At 39.3% G+C, this 16,976-nt stretch overlaps 1 protein-coding gene across 1 annotated transcript in view; it reads left to right on the top strand.

Annotated features, from left to right (window-relative positions):
- Positions 1 to 16,976, top strand: part of LRP2 (LDL receptor related protein 2) — a 204,196-nt gene that overhangs the window by 20,711 nt on the left and 166,509 nt on the right. The gene's annotated exons all lie outside the window — the stretch shown is intronic.

Raw genomic sequence — 16,976 nt, 5'->3', positions numbered from 1 at the left:
GCCTGAGGGGCAAAGGGTCAGGAAGGACTCACAGCTCTGCCATTTGCTGCTGAATTTCAGATGAGGGATGCAGCTGGATGAGTGCACTGGGAAGATTTTCTTTATTAAGCTGAGGAGCCTGGTAGCTTTGAAGAAATGCAAGGTGGGAAGTACAATAGTCAGACTTTGATTTTGTACAGATAATACTTGCTGCAGACCAATAAATTCCAGAGAAGTACTGGAATTATCTGGTTGGCAAATGGGAAGAGTTGCACCAAATTTATGTGTCTTAAGGTGATGAGATGGGGAAAGAGTCACCATGAAATGTAGAGAAAGATTATTTTATTTATTTTTTTAATTGGAAAGTCAGATATACAGAAAGGAGGAGAGATAGAGAGGAAGATCTTCTGTCCGTTGATTCACCTCCCAAGTGGCCGCATCGGCTGGAGCTAAGCCAATACGAAGCTAGGAGCCAGGAGCCTCTTCTGGATCTCCCATGTGAGTGCAGGGTCTCAAGTATTTGTGCCTTCCTCTACTGCTTTTCCAGGCCACAAGCAGGGAGCTGGATGGGAAGTGGAGTAGCCAGGACACGAACCAGCACCCACATGGGATGTAGGTGAAGGATTAGCCAATTTAAAAATTGTGCATGATAAAATTACTGATGCAGTTAATACTAATCAATAAATGCTAAATCTCCACATGCTTATACTCTCTTGATTCAGTACATTTAATTGATTGTGTGCTGAATTTAATAAAAAATTATAAGAGGAATTATAGCTGCTTTATATATAATTTATGAAATATCAGAATATGCTTTCTGGAAACATTCCTAACCACACAGTATTATCTCTAGGTGTTTATTTAACATGTGCAAAATATTTGACACTTATTTAAGCTTGGGATGACTGTGGATTCAGAGAAGCTCATTTTATGGAAGAGCAAGTTTTGCCTCACGGATGCATGGGGAATTGAATTGACTCCAAACAGGCACTTGATTGCTTTACAGGCCTTGAAAATCTTGCATTATTATTATTATTATCATTTTTAACTTATGTCAAAGGGATATTCCCTCAAGTACGATCTTTGTCATGGGAGGACATTATCAGTGACATGAGACGAAGAATGTGGTTGTTTCTTGGACATGCCTTGTACTTTCCCACCTTTGCCAGTTCTGGATCATTTCATCTGAGAGACCTCCCCTCCCTTAGGTCCACAGAGTTGCAGCTGAAATGTCTTTTCCTCTCAGGCAGCTTTTCCTGATCTCCATTCAATATTTTCTGAATCTCTCGCACAGTCCGCTTCCTACAAGAAGGACAGTTACTTGCCTTTTCCTCTGGAGGGGGACTACTGATGCAAAGCGTCCTGACTGTCTCCTCTGGTCCCTGACACAGTGCCATGGGGAAGCAGGCATTCAGCAAATCTTGGTTTAAAGGGATGTTAGAAGAACAACGAGAATTGTGGCTAAGCAACCATATGGCGTAGGATGAGCATGCTCTACCCTGGACTGCTGTTGCACGGACTATTTCATTTCTCTTGAGCAAAATCAGAATTTTGTTTGGGACTAAGACCTGGATTCTTGTTTGGGATATCCTTGGTGGCATCAGGACCAAGGCTCCTATGTATCTGCTGTATTGTCTCCTGCTGGTAGGGTCCATCCCTGAAGTCACTATGTTGCTCAAAATGGCTGCCACAGACCCAGTCACCGCTCGTCCCTGCCAGGTGGTTGGAAAGCAGAAGCAAAAAGAGGTCTTCTGCAGACACTTTCCAGAACCCCACTAAATGTTACTGCTTACCTTTGTTATCACTCATGGAGGCTTAGCTCCAAGACCATGTTATCCAAGGTTCGGGAAATGGCTCTTTGTGGCTGAGCACACTGTTACCTGATTAATACAGAGATTCTGTTACTGAAGAGGAAAGGAGAATTAATATTGCAGTGTACTAAACATGGTCGGGTGACACTGGGTATCTATTCAGCTTTGAGTGCATCAGAAAATGGGGTAAGTTTAGAAGAGAGGAAATAAGGATATTGAAAGTATTAGAAAAGGTAATGTGAGAGATGATGGGCAAACCAGGAATGTTTCTTTCTTGTTCTGCTCTTTAAAATTTTATTTATTTATTTGAAAGCCAGAGTTGCAGAGAGAAAGAAACACACAGAGATCTTCCATCTAATGGTTCACTCCTGAATACCTGCAATGGCTGTGGCCAAGCGCCATACTGAAACCAGGAACCAGGAACCTATTCTGGGTCTTACATGTAGGTGTGGGGGCACAAGGACTTGGGCCATCCTCTGCTGATTTTCCAGGTGTATTAGCAGGGACCTGGATTGAAAGCAGAGCCACTGGGACTCGGGCCACACCCATAGGGGATGCCAGCACTGGGGATGACACTTAACCTACTGTGACACAACCCTGGTCCTGAGACATTTCTTTTGGAGAGCAGAAGAATATAAAAAAATAGCCAATTCATTATTAAACTGTTCAAGGATCTGTCATAGGGAAGGAGGATAAAACACTGGATACCTCTAACAGGAAGAAAATTGTAGTTGCCTAAAGAAAACTGGAATTAGACTTCAAGTTCTCTTGTAACCTTTAACCTTATATAGTAGATGTACATGGTTGCTTTCAGGAGCCTGTGGTGTTGTGGTTAGAATTCCTACTTGTTCTCTGGTTTCTTCTCAGAATCAGTCAGTGGTTGCTGTGGTGGTGATACTGTGAAGCAGTTTATGTTTCCAACAGTTCAGGACTCCCACTGTTGTGAGATGTGATGTCAGTTTCCTTGGTGCTTGATCTTCTTCAAAATGTTATTAAAATCAGGGATAAGTTATCCCAGATTGTATAACTCAATGAGTCAATAAATATGATCATTATTATCTTTGTATTAAGATGTCTGTTGAAGAAGCTGGTTAACAGGCTCATAATTTTTTTTCTTTTGAGAGGCAGAGGAGACAGGGGGAGAACACTCTTTATCTGTTAGCTCACTGCTCATTACCCCACAAGGTGTCCCTGGCTGGGTCAGGCTGGAGGCCAGAGCCAGGGGCACAATCCAGGTTTCCCAGCCACTTGTGCCATCCTCACCTGATGCCTATCAGAATAGGCATTGATGGAAAGTTGGAATCAGGAGTAGAACTGGGACTCGAACCCAGGCATATGAAAATAGTCTTTGGGCATTCCAACCCATGTGGTAACAGGATGCATGTTCATCATTTCCCCAGCCTTAGGAATGCTGGTCAAGTCTGTTCCTTGACCAGTAAGCCTTGTAATATGCACGTGGGCATGCACTGGAACATTTTCCAGGCTGGGTGAAAGTGATGAGTCTTGTGTTTCCAGTGGAAGGAAATCCTTGAGTTACAAGTACCAGACTGAGAGATTTCATTTACAAAAAATCCAGTTACAATGTTTCAATAAACCATGGTCCTGTTTTAGTTGATTCTCTTGAGGCCTCTGGTGTTATTTATTGCTTTTGTAATATTTCCTTAGGGCCTTTTCTTTAGCCCCGATGATTCTAAAATACATTACACTGATCCGGAGATTTCACCAAGTTCTCCTGTGGAAGCCCTTCAACTTGGAGTTTAACTTGCCTGTGCTTTTAGGGGAAAGCGTTATCTCATTGCTGATGAGGTTTCTGGCATCAGCAAAGATGGCCTTAAGCACATACCAGAACCTACGTGGTCTGATATTAGGGTCTCTGATAAGATACCGATTCCCTAAAATCTTCTAAAGCTAGTGGAGAAGGTATTTGGGCATTAGAGAATGCCTAAAATGCCACAGTTGGAGAAAACTTATTCCTTTGAAGTCTTCCTATTCTGCTGAAACTGCAAACATAAATGGAAGGCTTAAAAAAAAAATCACTTAAACCTTCCTGTGAATAAGTTCACTGGTGAGCAGATTTTGTGGGTCGGGCTCAAGAGCCATGAAAACTCTGGCAGTGTTATGAAGATCCAAGGGAGAGAAAGAGAGAGAGAGAGAGAGAGAGAGAGAGAGATTTTTAGAGAGGGGTGGTGGAGTGAAACAGAGGTGGGACCGTTTAACTAGATAAGACTCTAATCGCCTCATTCCTGGACTATCAGAAGATCCTTTTAAGTTGCTTTTCCCTCTTTGGAACTATACCCACCAAACTTAGCAAAGTGTTGAGTGTTTGTAGGAAACAGAATGAATGTAACACTTCACAGGGAAGAACTGAGAATTTGATTTCTGGAAGGAGATGTGGGAGTTGTGTTGGCCTGTTAGAGGAGAGCCAAATGTGGGCAAGAGGGCTTGCTCATTGGCAGTCATTGTTCTTCCTGCTTCAGACAATGCGGATAAACCATCTACCAGTGTTTTAGTTCAGGAGCAGTGGATTGCATTGATCAAGTTTGAAGTGTTTGCTCTGGGCAATGGAAAATATTTAGAAGGATGATGATAAGGTCTCTATTTCATTTGTAGGGTGGGTTTGTGATAATAGAATATTTTATTCTTCCTTTTGGAGAATTTGGGCGTCTGCATTTATGGAAATCTATTTTTATTGATAATAAAAAATTATTTTATTTTTGTTGGATAGTCAGATACACAGAGAGGAGGAGAGACAGAGAGGAAGATCTTCCGTCCGATGATTTGCTTCCCAAGCAGCCGCAATGGCCAGTGCTGCACCGAACTGAAGCCAGGAGCCCGGAGCCTCTTCCAGGTCTTCCAGCAGGGTGCAGAGTCTCAAGGCTTTGGGCCATCCTCGACTGCTTTCCCAGGCCACAAACAGGGAGCTGGATGGGAAGAATCAGCGCCCATATGGGATCCTAGTGTGTTCAAGGTGAGGACTTCAGCCGCTAGGCTACCGCGCCGGGCCTTTTTATTAATAATAAATGCACTGCTCCTTTGAATGTACTGTGAAGATATTTATCATATGCTTTAATCAAATACTTTTGTATTTGTTGTGTTTTCTAGATGTAAGAGAAAATTTAGGAAACTAAAATGATGTATATTTTCAGACCTTTCAGAAAGAATTTGAGATTTCATTTGTTTAAATCTGAGGCCTGGAGAATCTGTGAACTTTGTAGATGAACAGCTTTTTAGCCGAGCTTCAGTTGATTAAAATCCTAGATTACTTTGTATACTCAGTTCTATGCCTTATGTTGGAGTGAAGCCATCAAGAATCCTTTTATGACTTAGAAAGATAACCTCATCTGTGTCCAGCTTGATGGCTCAATGGCTAAATCTTCACCTTGCACATGCCGTGATCCCATGTGGGTGCCGATTCATGTCCCGGCTGCTCCACTTCCCACCCAGCTCTTTGCTGTGACCTCGGAAAGCAGAAGATGGCCAAAAGCCTTGGGACCCTGCACCTGCATGTGAGAATTGGAAGAGTCTCCTTGCTCCTGGCTTTGGGTTGGTGCAGCTCCGGCCCTATGTGGTCACTTAGGGAGTGAACCAGCAGACAGATCTTTCCCTCGTTGTCTCCTCTCTGTAAATCTGATATGCTTTTCCAATAAAAGTATATATCTCTTTAAAAAGAGATGTGTAGTGTAATGATTTAAATCTCATTCTGGGCAAAGCTTTATAGTTATATTTTTTAAAAATTTTGAAATTATAAACCTAAAATGTAGCAGATCCCATGAGATAGAACAAATTTAGATGGACAAATAATACAAATGCTCACTGGAGGAAATTAGAAAAATACCTCTATAAGAAAAGAGGAACTCGGCGATAGACTTGGTTTTGGCTTTAGCTTGACACGTTTTGTAGAACAAATCTTGATTTCTCTCTCTTAGTCTTGATCTTGGCTCAAGGCTTATGGGTAGAATGGAAGGCAGCCACTAAGATCTTTGTTCTCCGTGCTTAGCCTCCTGACAAACAGGTTGACCCAGGATAGAGGATAAACTCTTAGCTGGAGCTGGGGCGGGAGTGCCCAGAGAGTTGTCCATGCTTCAGGTGCTGTGCTGCTGGTTTCATAGAGACCTCTTTAATCGTCACTGTGACCTGATTTTTTTCAGGTCAGAAGTTTTGTTTGTAAAAAAAAAAAAAAAAAAAAACCCTGCGAATCAGTCTAAGCCCACTCTCATCAAGCTAATTCAGCTAAACAACACATGTTGAATGAAAATTCACTGGCGAATAAGACAAACAATTCACACCCTTGAGAAGTTAGAATTTGAAATGATCTGGGGAAGGAGTCAGTGCTTCCTGCCAGGATTGCAAGCTGTCTACTTCTTGTTACTTAGTTTCTAGGCTTAGTTTCTAGTATATACACATAATACATTATGTATAGTGATATTATATCAATATAATTATAATTATGTAATAGTATAATGCAATACATAATACGTACAATAATAATATAATAGAATGTAATATATATTTCATTTTAGCCCTTGTTAAAAGATGTATAGATCACAATAATGTGTTTTATACTACATAAAGAAATGGAATAAGCAGAGCTGGTAGGATCCAAACACTGAGGGAGAGTGGGAAAGTGGGAATGATTGCCAAATGTGTTCAGTTTGCATGTCTTCAAATATTACCCTTGTTGGGGCTACCATTGTGACACAGTGGGTTAAAGTGCCATATGTGATGTCAGCATCCAACATTGGAGCATCAATTTGAGTCCTGGCTGTTTGACTTCCAGTTCAGTTTCTTGCTAATGCACAAGGGGCATAGCAGTCCTAACTACTTGGGAGACTTGGATGGAATTCATGGATCCTGGCTTCAGCCTGGTTTAGGCCTGGCTGATTCACTTGGGAAGTGAATCAATAGAGAGAAAACTCTGTGTCTGTGTGTGTGTGGGGGGGTCCCTCTCTTTCTCTATTACTCTACCATTCAAAGAACTAAATGTTTAAGTCTTTTAAGTAGAAAGTAATATTTCTTTGTGTCCCATAAATGTGTACACATGTTTGATTTGATTGGAAATTTCAAAAAGTAAAATAAAGAAAACAATACATCAAAAAAATCTGAAATTTTTGCAGAACTCAATTTCAATTTTATGTGATTATTATCATGTGTAAGGGCACACACTCTGAATATCAGATCATTCATTTTAATTGAATAACTCAAAATTGCAGCTATAGTTAACCTATATTTAGAATTAAGATGGCCGCTGAGAACTTTCGACCAAATTCTTGATTTCAGTATAATTTTTGATTTTCTTTTTAAAAAGTTTAACAAAATTTTAGTAAGCAAATGCTCCTAATTATTTATATATCTGTTATTGGAAATTTTATTATATCTGCTTTTCTGGTATCATTTATTTAAAAGCTTTTCTTTTTCCCAACATTGACATTCTAAGATTCCATTTTAATGCATGGTTGGAAATTTATAATTGCAGCAGTAAACTTTTACTGTAATTACTTACTGTATTTAAGACAGATTATTTTAAGTCTTAGAAAGTCCGCTGTCTTTTCCCCTGCTTCTGGCAAACTATGGCAGATAAATTTGTAATTTCCTTTATGTACCTATTGATATTGGGACTTTATAAATCTACAATATACGGCAGATGCCTCAATACCACTTCATTACATATTGGTGTCAATTGGTGACAAAATAATGATGTTGATTCTGTGTCAACAAGTTATTGGGTTGTTTCAAATCATCCAAGTCCCATTATAACATGAAGTGATGACATTTATAGACTGTGAGTGATTTGGAGGCCAAATGCTATTTGAGCCCAGGGATAATAAACCAGGCCCGAGGACTCCTGGCGGGACAGATAACCTGCTAGTGTGGCCTGTTCTGAAGTTAGTTTCTCAATCTGTTAAGATGAAGATATTCAAGTATACATAGAACAGTTATTTTCTTTCCACCCTGAGAATCTTTGCAAACATAGTAGGTCCTATTTTATGGATTCACAAATCATCAAATCAGCTCTAGCTTTGTATCTACATAGAGAAATAAAAGTCATGTTTATGCTGTGCTAGCAGCTAACTCATAGTAGAAATTACAAGTTTGGATTTGTGGGAGCAGTTGTGTTCTCATAGCCTCTCCCCCTCCTCTTTTGTGGGTGAAGCATACTCTCTCTGCCTTAGAATACTACCGTATATACATGTAAGGATTTGCACAGCAGAGGGCTCTGTGCTTAATTGAATTATCAGAGAATCACCTGAACAGATACATACACTCCCCAGTGTTTGTGATTGCATTCTTAGAGTCTTTATTGGTCTCTCATCCAGTACAACTCCGAAGGTAGCAGTTGAGTTATTGATTAGATTACAGTAAACAATAATTCCATCAGCAAGATCCATTATGAAAGTCTATGCTTCTTCTAGACTTTTAACAGTGTTGGGAAATCATCTTGACTTAATATTTTTATGTGCCATCCACTACCCATTCGTAGAGAGTCCTCAGAGATATTGTGTTAGGTACTGGGAATCCAAGGTGCCCCTTCCTGCCCTTAGTAGCTCATAGTTGAGACTGATGCCCTGTTCATGGCGGAGTTGTCCTAAGTTCCGGTCACCTTACTATCACTACTCTTTTGGTCACCTTGTCTCATGTATTCGGTTCTTTACTTTTCCTTAATCAGATCATGGTGGGAGAATTTTGAAATTCTGCTTTCCAAGTCATAACTTTTTTTTTTGTCAGAGGGGGGAAAAATGGAATAAAAATTCCACAAAACATCAGCAAAACCAATTTAAAAAAGGAAATGGCATCATGCATTTTAATAAAAATTGTTGGCTTTAGTTTACTAGGTGGTTAATTATCAGGACTGAGTGCCCAAGAAAAGGCTTTTAAAAACTTATTGGTGGATATTTTTTGGCATTCTTGGTATGTAGTATTTCTTAACAATTTAGGAATGGCAGAAGCCATATATCCCACTAGCTTAATCATCAAGGCTGAGTCATCAAGTGTGTATCTCAATCTCTCAACAAACACACAATTGATAAATTTCAGGATTTTAACAAAGGTATATGAGCTCCACCATAAGCGTTAGCATTCTTGGTTAGACTTATTACCAGAATTGCTTATTGGTGAAGCATTGGTTATATCAGAATTTATTACTCTTCTGTGTATCTATCTGATTTCTACATTTTGAAACACACAATTGAAATGAGAGATTATTTAGCTCCTACCATGCGATTTAATTGATAGACTTATTGAGGAATTATATACTGCTCTAGTCTATATTTGAGCTGTAGTTCAGTTAGCATGAGTTGCCATTTTGCACCAAATTGAATGTGAGCTTTAACATGCCACAAGTTGTCACTTTAAGGTCAGAATGCAAGATGCTAGATCTCATTAAATTTAGCTTCTGGACACTAACTATTAGCTTTGTCATCTCTCTCTTTGCCTTTTCTCGCTTCTTTTTGTTCCTGTGCCTCTTCTCTCCCTTATCATGTCTTTACAACTTGCTGTTTAAGTATTGTGATAACCTAAGAGCTAAATAGCATGGAGTGAAGGAGTAGGTATACAGCAGTTCATGATTCATGATTCATTCCAAAAGATCTTTTTAGTGGTTAAACAACTTAGCTTACAACTACAAAGAATGTACAAGTCCACCCATTGAGAGTGAATTTTTGTTGTTGTCACTACTGCCGTATTTAGTGTCAAACCATAGTTCATTAGAAAGGCCCGTGTTCTGATACAAAGATGACCTAAATAGCAATGATACTTGCATCTTTACCATATTGTGTCAGTTTTACTTAGGGTGCTGCACCTGGACTAACTGCAGCAGCAGCAGCAGAATTCTGGTCTGAAGCTCTTTGTATGTTTTGTTTGCTTTGAGGCCTGATCTGTGACACTGCTTAAAAACCACAAGCAAAAAAGCAGTTTTCCGGGAGATGTGTGGTCATTATTTCTCATGGATATTTTATTTGTTAACATTTGATTCCATTCGTCCATTTTCCAACAACTGAGCCTGCTAATATCGAAAAATCATACGAGAATCCTTGGGGTGTTTTGGATTGGAAATCAGCTCCTCCGTGATGATTTATATTTTCGGTGCTGGGTGTGTTAATCATTAAGCGCTGAAGAACATTTTACTCTTTTCTTGAGTAGTGTGATTCATTGGGTCCTTATTTATCCCGGCAGGCAGATTATCTTAAATATTCTTTTGTTTAGATAACGTTCTTTTCAACATCCTAGAACTGTAGTAGATCTTTTGCCATCAGAGATATAAGTAACCAGTCAGTCCCTGAGCAGGGGTGTGGTGGGGGCAGGAAGCGGGAGGAGGAGGAGGTTGTGTCTGAGTTTGTGAGTAGGGGGAGCGCCTGTGCAGGAACCACAGTGACTTTGCTGATAGAGAAGGCACTGACTGGATCTGTTATTCAGGGCAAGTACAGAATGGACTAATGCAAATATAGTTTCAGTGCACTTGGGCCTGGCAGCTGGGAAGTTTTTAATTGCTGACTGTGATTGTGGGTAAAAACCTGGAGATTCTTTGGCCTGTTTGGGACACTTAGGTAGTTGTTCAGTTATATTTGTATTTATTTATTTATTTGCGAGTATATGTGGTTGGTATGGGCCGTGAACAGGTGAAGACTTTTTTTTTTTTTTTGCTGGGCCACTTGCACAGATGGGAAAGGCTGTGCATTTGTGACTTTGTTTTTCCTGGCCATGACTTTTTACATGAATGAAGAACTGCCTGAGAGTATTAGGTGTGTGACTGTTGCATTTTCCCCCCCTTTTCCTCTGCTGAGACTCCCTCCCCTTGAGGGGGTGAGCCGGACGCTGGTGTGGAGCATTCCAGGGTGAAGCAGCCCTCCCTGCAGCTTAGATTCGTTATCACACTCTCTGGGGAGTTCAGTTCAAGTTGTTGGTACTAGCAGCGGCAGAATGATATTGCCCAATCCCAGGTCCTCATATTGATGGGTGGGCAGCAGTGAGATTGCTGTGGAAATTTTATTATCTTTGGAAAGGAAGAATTTATTATAGGGGTTTCCTTAGATGATCTCTTTCATGTGGGTTAAGACGTTTTGAGCTCTGAATATCCAAGCCGCTTAGAGGTTCTAAGTTGTTCTCCACTGGGGGTGGTACTGCCACTCTCAAGGGGTATGTGGATGTGTAGAGGAGTGCTTTTCGTTGTCACAGTGATGGGGGTGGGGTGGGCGGGCACTCCTGGCATTCCATAGGTGGGGGTAGGGATGCTGAACACCCTGCCTTGCCTAGGGCAGTTCTGCAAGATGAGTAATTGTCTCCCCCCTCCCCGTCTGAATGCCAATAGCGCCCTCCCCAGAATCCCTGAGAAATGTAGCTTTGTTTATAATGCTCTGATTGACATCTTGATTGTGGGAGTGAGAAGTGTCCAGTGAGAAAGAGTGGGATGTAAGGGAGTGGGGATGGGGAGGGAAGAAAAGCAGGTAGCTAGTGTTTGAAAGAAAATAGATTACAAGGAGCTCAGTTTTTGAGATGCTAAAAATTTCATTTCTCAGAATGGAAAAGCCTACTCCAAGAAGTGCATCTGATCATTCTATCAGCTTTTGGTCATTGAAAAGGCACTTTAACTATCAAGTAAATGTTTAAATAATCTTTGACATCAACTGGAGGCCGAGTTCTGTGCATTAGGTGCTCAGCCACATTCAGCTTGGTGAGGATTTTCTTGGTGGTGCCATATGGAACCTGTCTGCCAAGTTGCAAAGCCAGTGGAGCTGCCTTGGTTTGGACCTGGGGCAACCAGAGGGGGCTAGGTGAGGCTCATCTCTGTTAGAGCAGCTTCTGGGTGAACAACTCACTTCCTGGGCTCATGCCCTGGGGCAGAGTTCCAAGGCATTTTGAAAGCCAAAATCTGTGTGCTAGTTAGATTGGCTTCTACCCAGAGCAACTTTTAGTTTTTAACACAATTACTAGCACGACTTCTCACTTTCAGTCGCATTTGATATTGCCACTATTTTCTTTTTTTTTTTTTAAGCTTAGCACTTACAGCTCTTTCTTCTACCTTCCCTACCTTGTTGTCACCACTCTCAGAGGTTCCCTCTGCTGGGGTGGTGGAGACCTGCTCTCACCATGCTGGACTTCATCAGTTTGTCTGTACCAACACACAAAGGCTGACCCCTTCTTCACCCACCCAAAACCTTGCTCATCCCAGGCATGCAGTGTAGACCCGTTCTTCACGAAGACGTCTCTGCTTACCCCAGCCTGCTCTCTGTTAATTGTTTTTCCTTCCAAGGCCCATCAGTTTTTATTGTCTCTGCTGTTTATTTGGGACCAAACTCTACAGTCTGATGGCATATCTTTGAAGTCAGTCTGCCTAGATGTGAATTCTCTCTGTAAGAGCTCCTAACTATGAGATCTAGTCAAGCCTCTGTTTTCTCATCTATGCAATGGAGGCTATTAGTGCTATCTCATTCTTGTAAGGATAACAGAGTAATTTATGGCAAAAACCTAGAATGCTACAGACAAATCTAGGAGAGTGAGAATTGTCATTTGTTTTGTGCCCAGTGGGATGATAAAAAGAGTGCAAGCTCTGGAAACACACAGGTCTTGGGTGTCAGGCAACTGACGGATTCTACATATGTGGCGCTGGGAGAAGTTAGTGAATGTCACTAAGACTCTGTTTTCGCTTCCAAGTGTAAAAGTCAGTTCATGTAGTCCAAAGAGGACCTGGTAAAATGCGTCAATTCTTAGATCTTTCTGACACGTGGTAGGTTATGTGATTATTTAATTCATAATATGTAGATAAATCGTGTTGGTCTTCTATAAATTAGGAAGCTCTATGAAAAAGAAGGACCATATATCTTTCTTTGTTTCTTCTGCAAATCCCAGAACAGTAGTTTTCATATGATAGCAATGAATTTATTTGGTGACTGTAATGAATCTGACATGTTTTTATTTTTTCTCAAGTTGCAGCTAAATGATGTGTATATATGGTCATGCATGGACCACCTTGAAATGTCATTTTAATAACATAAAATAATGGACTTAAAAGAGTTTAATTTTCCTCTTAGAAAGCATCAGGGATCTGAAACAACAATTTGGGAAAAAGCAGTGAGTCAGTGATTTGTTAACTGGAATAAAAATATTGCAGCTACCCATTCGATGATGTGTCTGAAAACCAGGCTGCTAAAATGTTTCGTAGAGAAACCGTAGTAGATTTTGCTGTGCATGTCTTGTTTCAGTCCCATTAATTGATCCTTTTCTATTCCTTCAATTGGTGTTAGGCAGGACAGAGTCTTCCACATACTTTGTGCCCTTTGGTTGTCATGGCAACAGTGTACCATTTGGTGGATAAGCTGGTGACCCTAAATCTACAAAGGGAACTGGCTTTGTGAGAATTGTGATGAACAATTACCCAACTCCTAAATACCGAAAGTATGTCTAGCAGCACCAAAGGAATTAGAATTAAGTATGGAAAAAGTGAAGCAGGATTTATGATTGAAATAGGAATTGCTTCTTACATTCATTTGTTTCTCTGGGTTCAGTGGAGGTAGGAATATTAAAATATGATTTGGTTGTATACATTTTCAAAAATAGTGTGTGTGTAGGAGGGGTGCTTAAACACATCATAGAAGAAGCATATTATGATTTCAAATTTTTTTTCAATCAAAATCTTTTTTTTTTCCACTTTCCCATGAGTGTTTGTAAGGGCCCTCGGAGAACAGCGTGTATAAAGAGGATCTAAGGGAAATAGAATTATCCGTGGTAATTACCCTTCTCGGTTAAATTTGGATAATGTTTCATACCCAGCACTTGTCTTTTCCTTCTAAGAAGTGAATTTATGGAAGGGAAAAGAAGTTCTTATATAGAAAGAGTAGAAGAAAGAAATGTTTTAGTTTGACTCAATATTTTTCTCTCTGGTTTTAAACTTCTGGATATCCCTCTTACTTCAAACTCTTGTCTTTCTATAGACTTAAGATCATTCATTCCTCCTGCTGGACGTCTCATTCTTGGCTCTGATGATTTTACATATCTTTGATACATGAGAGTGCTTCAAAATCAGAACAGATGTGTCGAGTGATCAGTTTATTTGGGTGTAAGAAAAATTTTGAAATGTATGCATAGCTTTTAAAAATTATATCTTTTCCTTGAACTTTTTGAAGCACCCTCACACTTAATTTCATTTTTTTGCACCAAAATCAATTTAATTTTTAATTCCATGTTTCCACACACTTTTTGAAGGCTGCTCAATCAATGTACCAGGGAACCGAGTTTTACAAAGAGGAATCTTGGTTGCCTGATAAATAGGTATTAGCTCCCCAGCATGTACCCAGTGCTGTGCAAGAGGTTATAAATGTTGCAAAAGTGGTTCTGTCAATCCAAATGACTTCCTTTCTACTTTGTTTTCTGTGCTTTAATATCTTATCTTAACACATTCTTAGTCTAACACTTAGGCCAGGAAGTTTGGGATATAGCTAGTTACGAAGAAAAAATCGTTCTTCTTTGTTTTTTAATATCTGTAAGGCTCTAAGGTAGGGAAAATGTTTATCCATATGTGTAATATAAATTTTCTCAAGGAGATCATCACTCTTTAAAGAAATTTCTTTTTGCTGTTTTTCATTGTTGCAAATTTTCTTATGTCTGCAAATTGCAATGTGGGTTCCCGAGTAGACTTCCCTTTCTCCTCTGGCCAAACTTTATGATGAATTTGCATTCCACAGCAGCCCAGTTAATGAACTCAAATGTAGATAGAAACTTTAGAAAAATATTCTTTTTACATTCATCCTTAAATTTATTTTTGATTGATTTTATATGTATGTATTTATTCTTAAATTTAATAATGCAAATTTATCTCATTTATTTGCTTATTTAGTAAATGCGAGCACACAACAGTGTGTGGCATTGATGCGCAGAACTGTCCAATTCAAATCCATGCTTTGCATGTATTTGCTATTGGATCTTGGTCAAGCTATTGAACAGTTCCGTGCCTCAGTTTCTTTTTTTGTTAAATGTTCATAATGATATCTCTTTTGTAGAGTTGTTATGAGGGTGGGTGGTATCCTTTGGCAGGAATGGATAGTTACGTAAAAGAAAAGCCAGAAAATGAAGCGCTTGGATCCAACTAAAATTAGGGGCACCTGCAATTGATATCTGAATCTAGACTTTCTTACGAGCAGTCTGGTTTTGAACAACCTGGATTCCCATTCTAGTGAGAGGAAAGGCAGGCTTTTGACACCAGTGGAGCATTTTAGCTGATTGCTGAGAGGCCGCCCAGCCTGATAAAGTGTCAGTTTGTTTGTTCTGGAGAGAGATTTCCAAACAATAGTCATTTGGGAGTCACACCAGGATGGAAGTTAATACTGAAAAGGTGAATTTGATAAGTGAATTATTGTGAATTTGTTGATAAATAGGATGGATTAAATTTAATAAATTAATTTATATGATGCACTGATTAGGAGATCACATGTGAAACATCACTAACTGTAAAGAACTTAATTGCAATATTTCTCCATCAGTTTCATTGTTACTTGTGTGATTTCAAATAATCAGCTATGGAATTTTTAAAACATTTCTCTTATGATAAGTGTTTTTAAAAAATGGCTTTTGCTTCTGTTTTGTGTTCATAGTGAGTTTAACTTGGTATTTGCAAAAGCAATAAAAGTCCTTAATGTTTGATTTTCAAGAAAACTTTTTTTTAAGAAATAACATGACTATCTTTTCATAGTAGGCAGCATATTAGAATTTTCTTCTATGTACTTAGATTCTAAGTTTTTGTTTTCCTCCATCCCCCAACCCAACAGCAATATGAAACTTGCTATAAATGGCATGTCCTTTATGATTGCTAAAATTTCAATCGGATGTTAGGCAGACAAATGCACTGAACCTACAAATAGATTGCATTGGATTACTAACAATAGACCTAATTGATAAAAGTGATTTAATATATGTTGTGTTAATAGCTAAACCTCCAAAGCCCCTAATCTCCCATGGAAATATTGCTTTGTAGAACAAAATCCAATGAGAAGTTCTGGGATTCCAGAGTGAATTTGTACATTCCTTAGGGGCATTTTTGCAAGGGAGGTTGTTGTGTTTTAAAGGTAGTTGATAAGAGACCTGCACCACCAACCCCAGACCTGCACCACCAACCACCATCATGCATTAGTCTATAGAAGGTATTTGGGTGTACGTACTCCTGTACCACTCGGTACCACCATTTAGCCAAGGGAAGTTTCTGACCATTTGCAGCATACATTATAAATCAGGATGTCACTACCAGACAATCAGATTTGAACATTCCATGAACAAAGTAGCCTATATTCCTTAGGAATAGATCACTTAACTATGTTTATGTCATGCTGTTGATATGCCTGCATTTACACAAGTCAGGATAACACATTGTTTATTTATTTTAGGGGTAGGTAATTGATCTGTATATTTACCTAATTTTAGGTTAATTAGCTAAAAATCGAAATGAGTAATTTAGCTTGATTACTTCAATACAGGGAGAATGAAGAACACAATTACTTTCCAACCTTGAAAATTAATCCTATCCCTTGGGTTTGTGAAAGAGTGATTTTGAGTCTTCTCTAAGTTGAACTGATGTTGACTGCTCTTTTAAAAACGTTCCTACTTGGCATATAACACTTGGGAAGGATACTAGCCAGATATTTGGGGAAGCCTGGAGCGTTTCCATCTGCCAAATTGGTCCCCTGGAGAGACCCAGAAAAATTGCAGAATGGATTTGTTGAATGAACCTGTTTAAGTTCTATTCTCTTTCTTGTGTCTCTCGGTGATATCAGTGCCATTTGCGGATGTGCTAATCTTAGTTGCCAAATCTGTGCACTTTGATTGTGACAGCAGAGTTATTTTGGAATTTGGGTCCTTTCTGTTTTGTTTTGTTTTTGTTAAATTTGTTTTCAGAACTAAGCTGACAGCTTACAAGCTAGATTAAGGGGGAAAAAAACCCGACATGTTGTCCTACATCTAAAAGCTGCTATGTGACTTAGTAATAAAAAGACACTTTGGAAAATATTGAGTGGGAGGTTGAATGAAACATGCGGTTAAATAAAATATATTAAAAAAAAAAAACCTGAGAGGGAAACTCAGTACAGCACTGCCAAGCCTATGAAGTTACCCATGATGTTATCAGCCAGAGATAACCACTGATAATGTTCTTTTTTTTTTTTTTTAAATAAGTGGCTGTTATTAGGTAAAAATTTGCCTACTGCTTTTACT

The sequence above is a fragment of the Ochotona princeps genome, chromosome 5 (genome assembly GCF_030435755.1).
Source record: "Ochotona princeps isolate mOchPri1 chromosome 5, mOchPri1.hap1, whole genome shotgun sequence".
Classification (NCBI taxonomy): domain Eukaryota; kingdom Metazoa; phylum Chordata; class Mammalia; order Lagomorpha; family Ochotonidae; genus Ochotona; species Ochotona princeps.
Note: the sequence above shows the minus strand (reverse complement) of the source record. Positions and strands in the feature narration are given on the sequence as shown.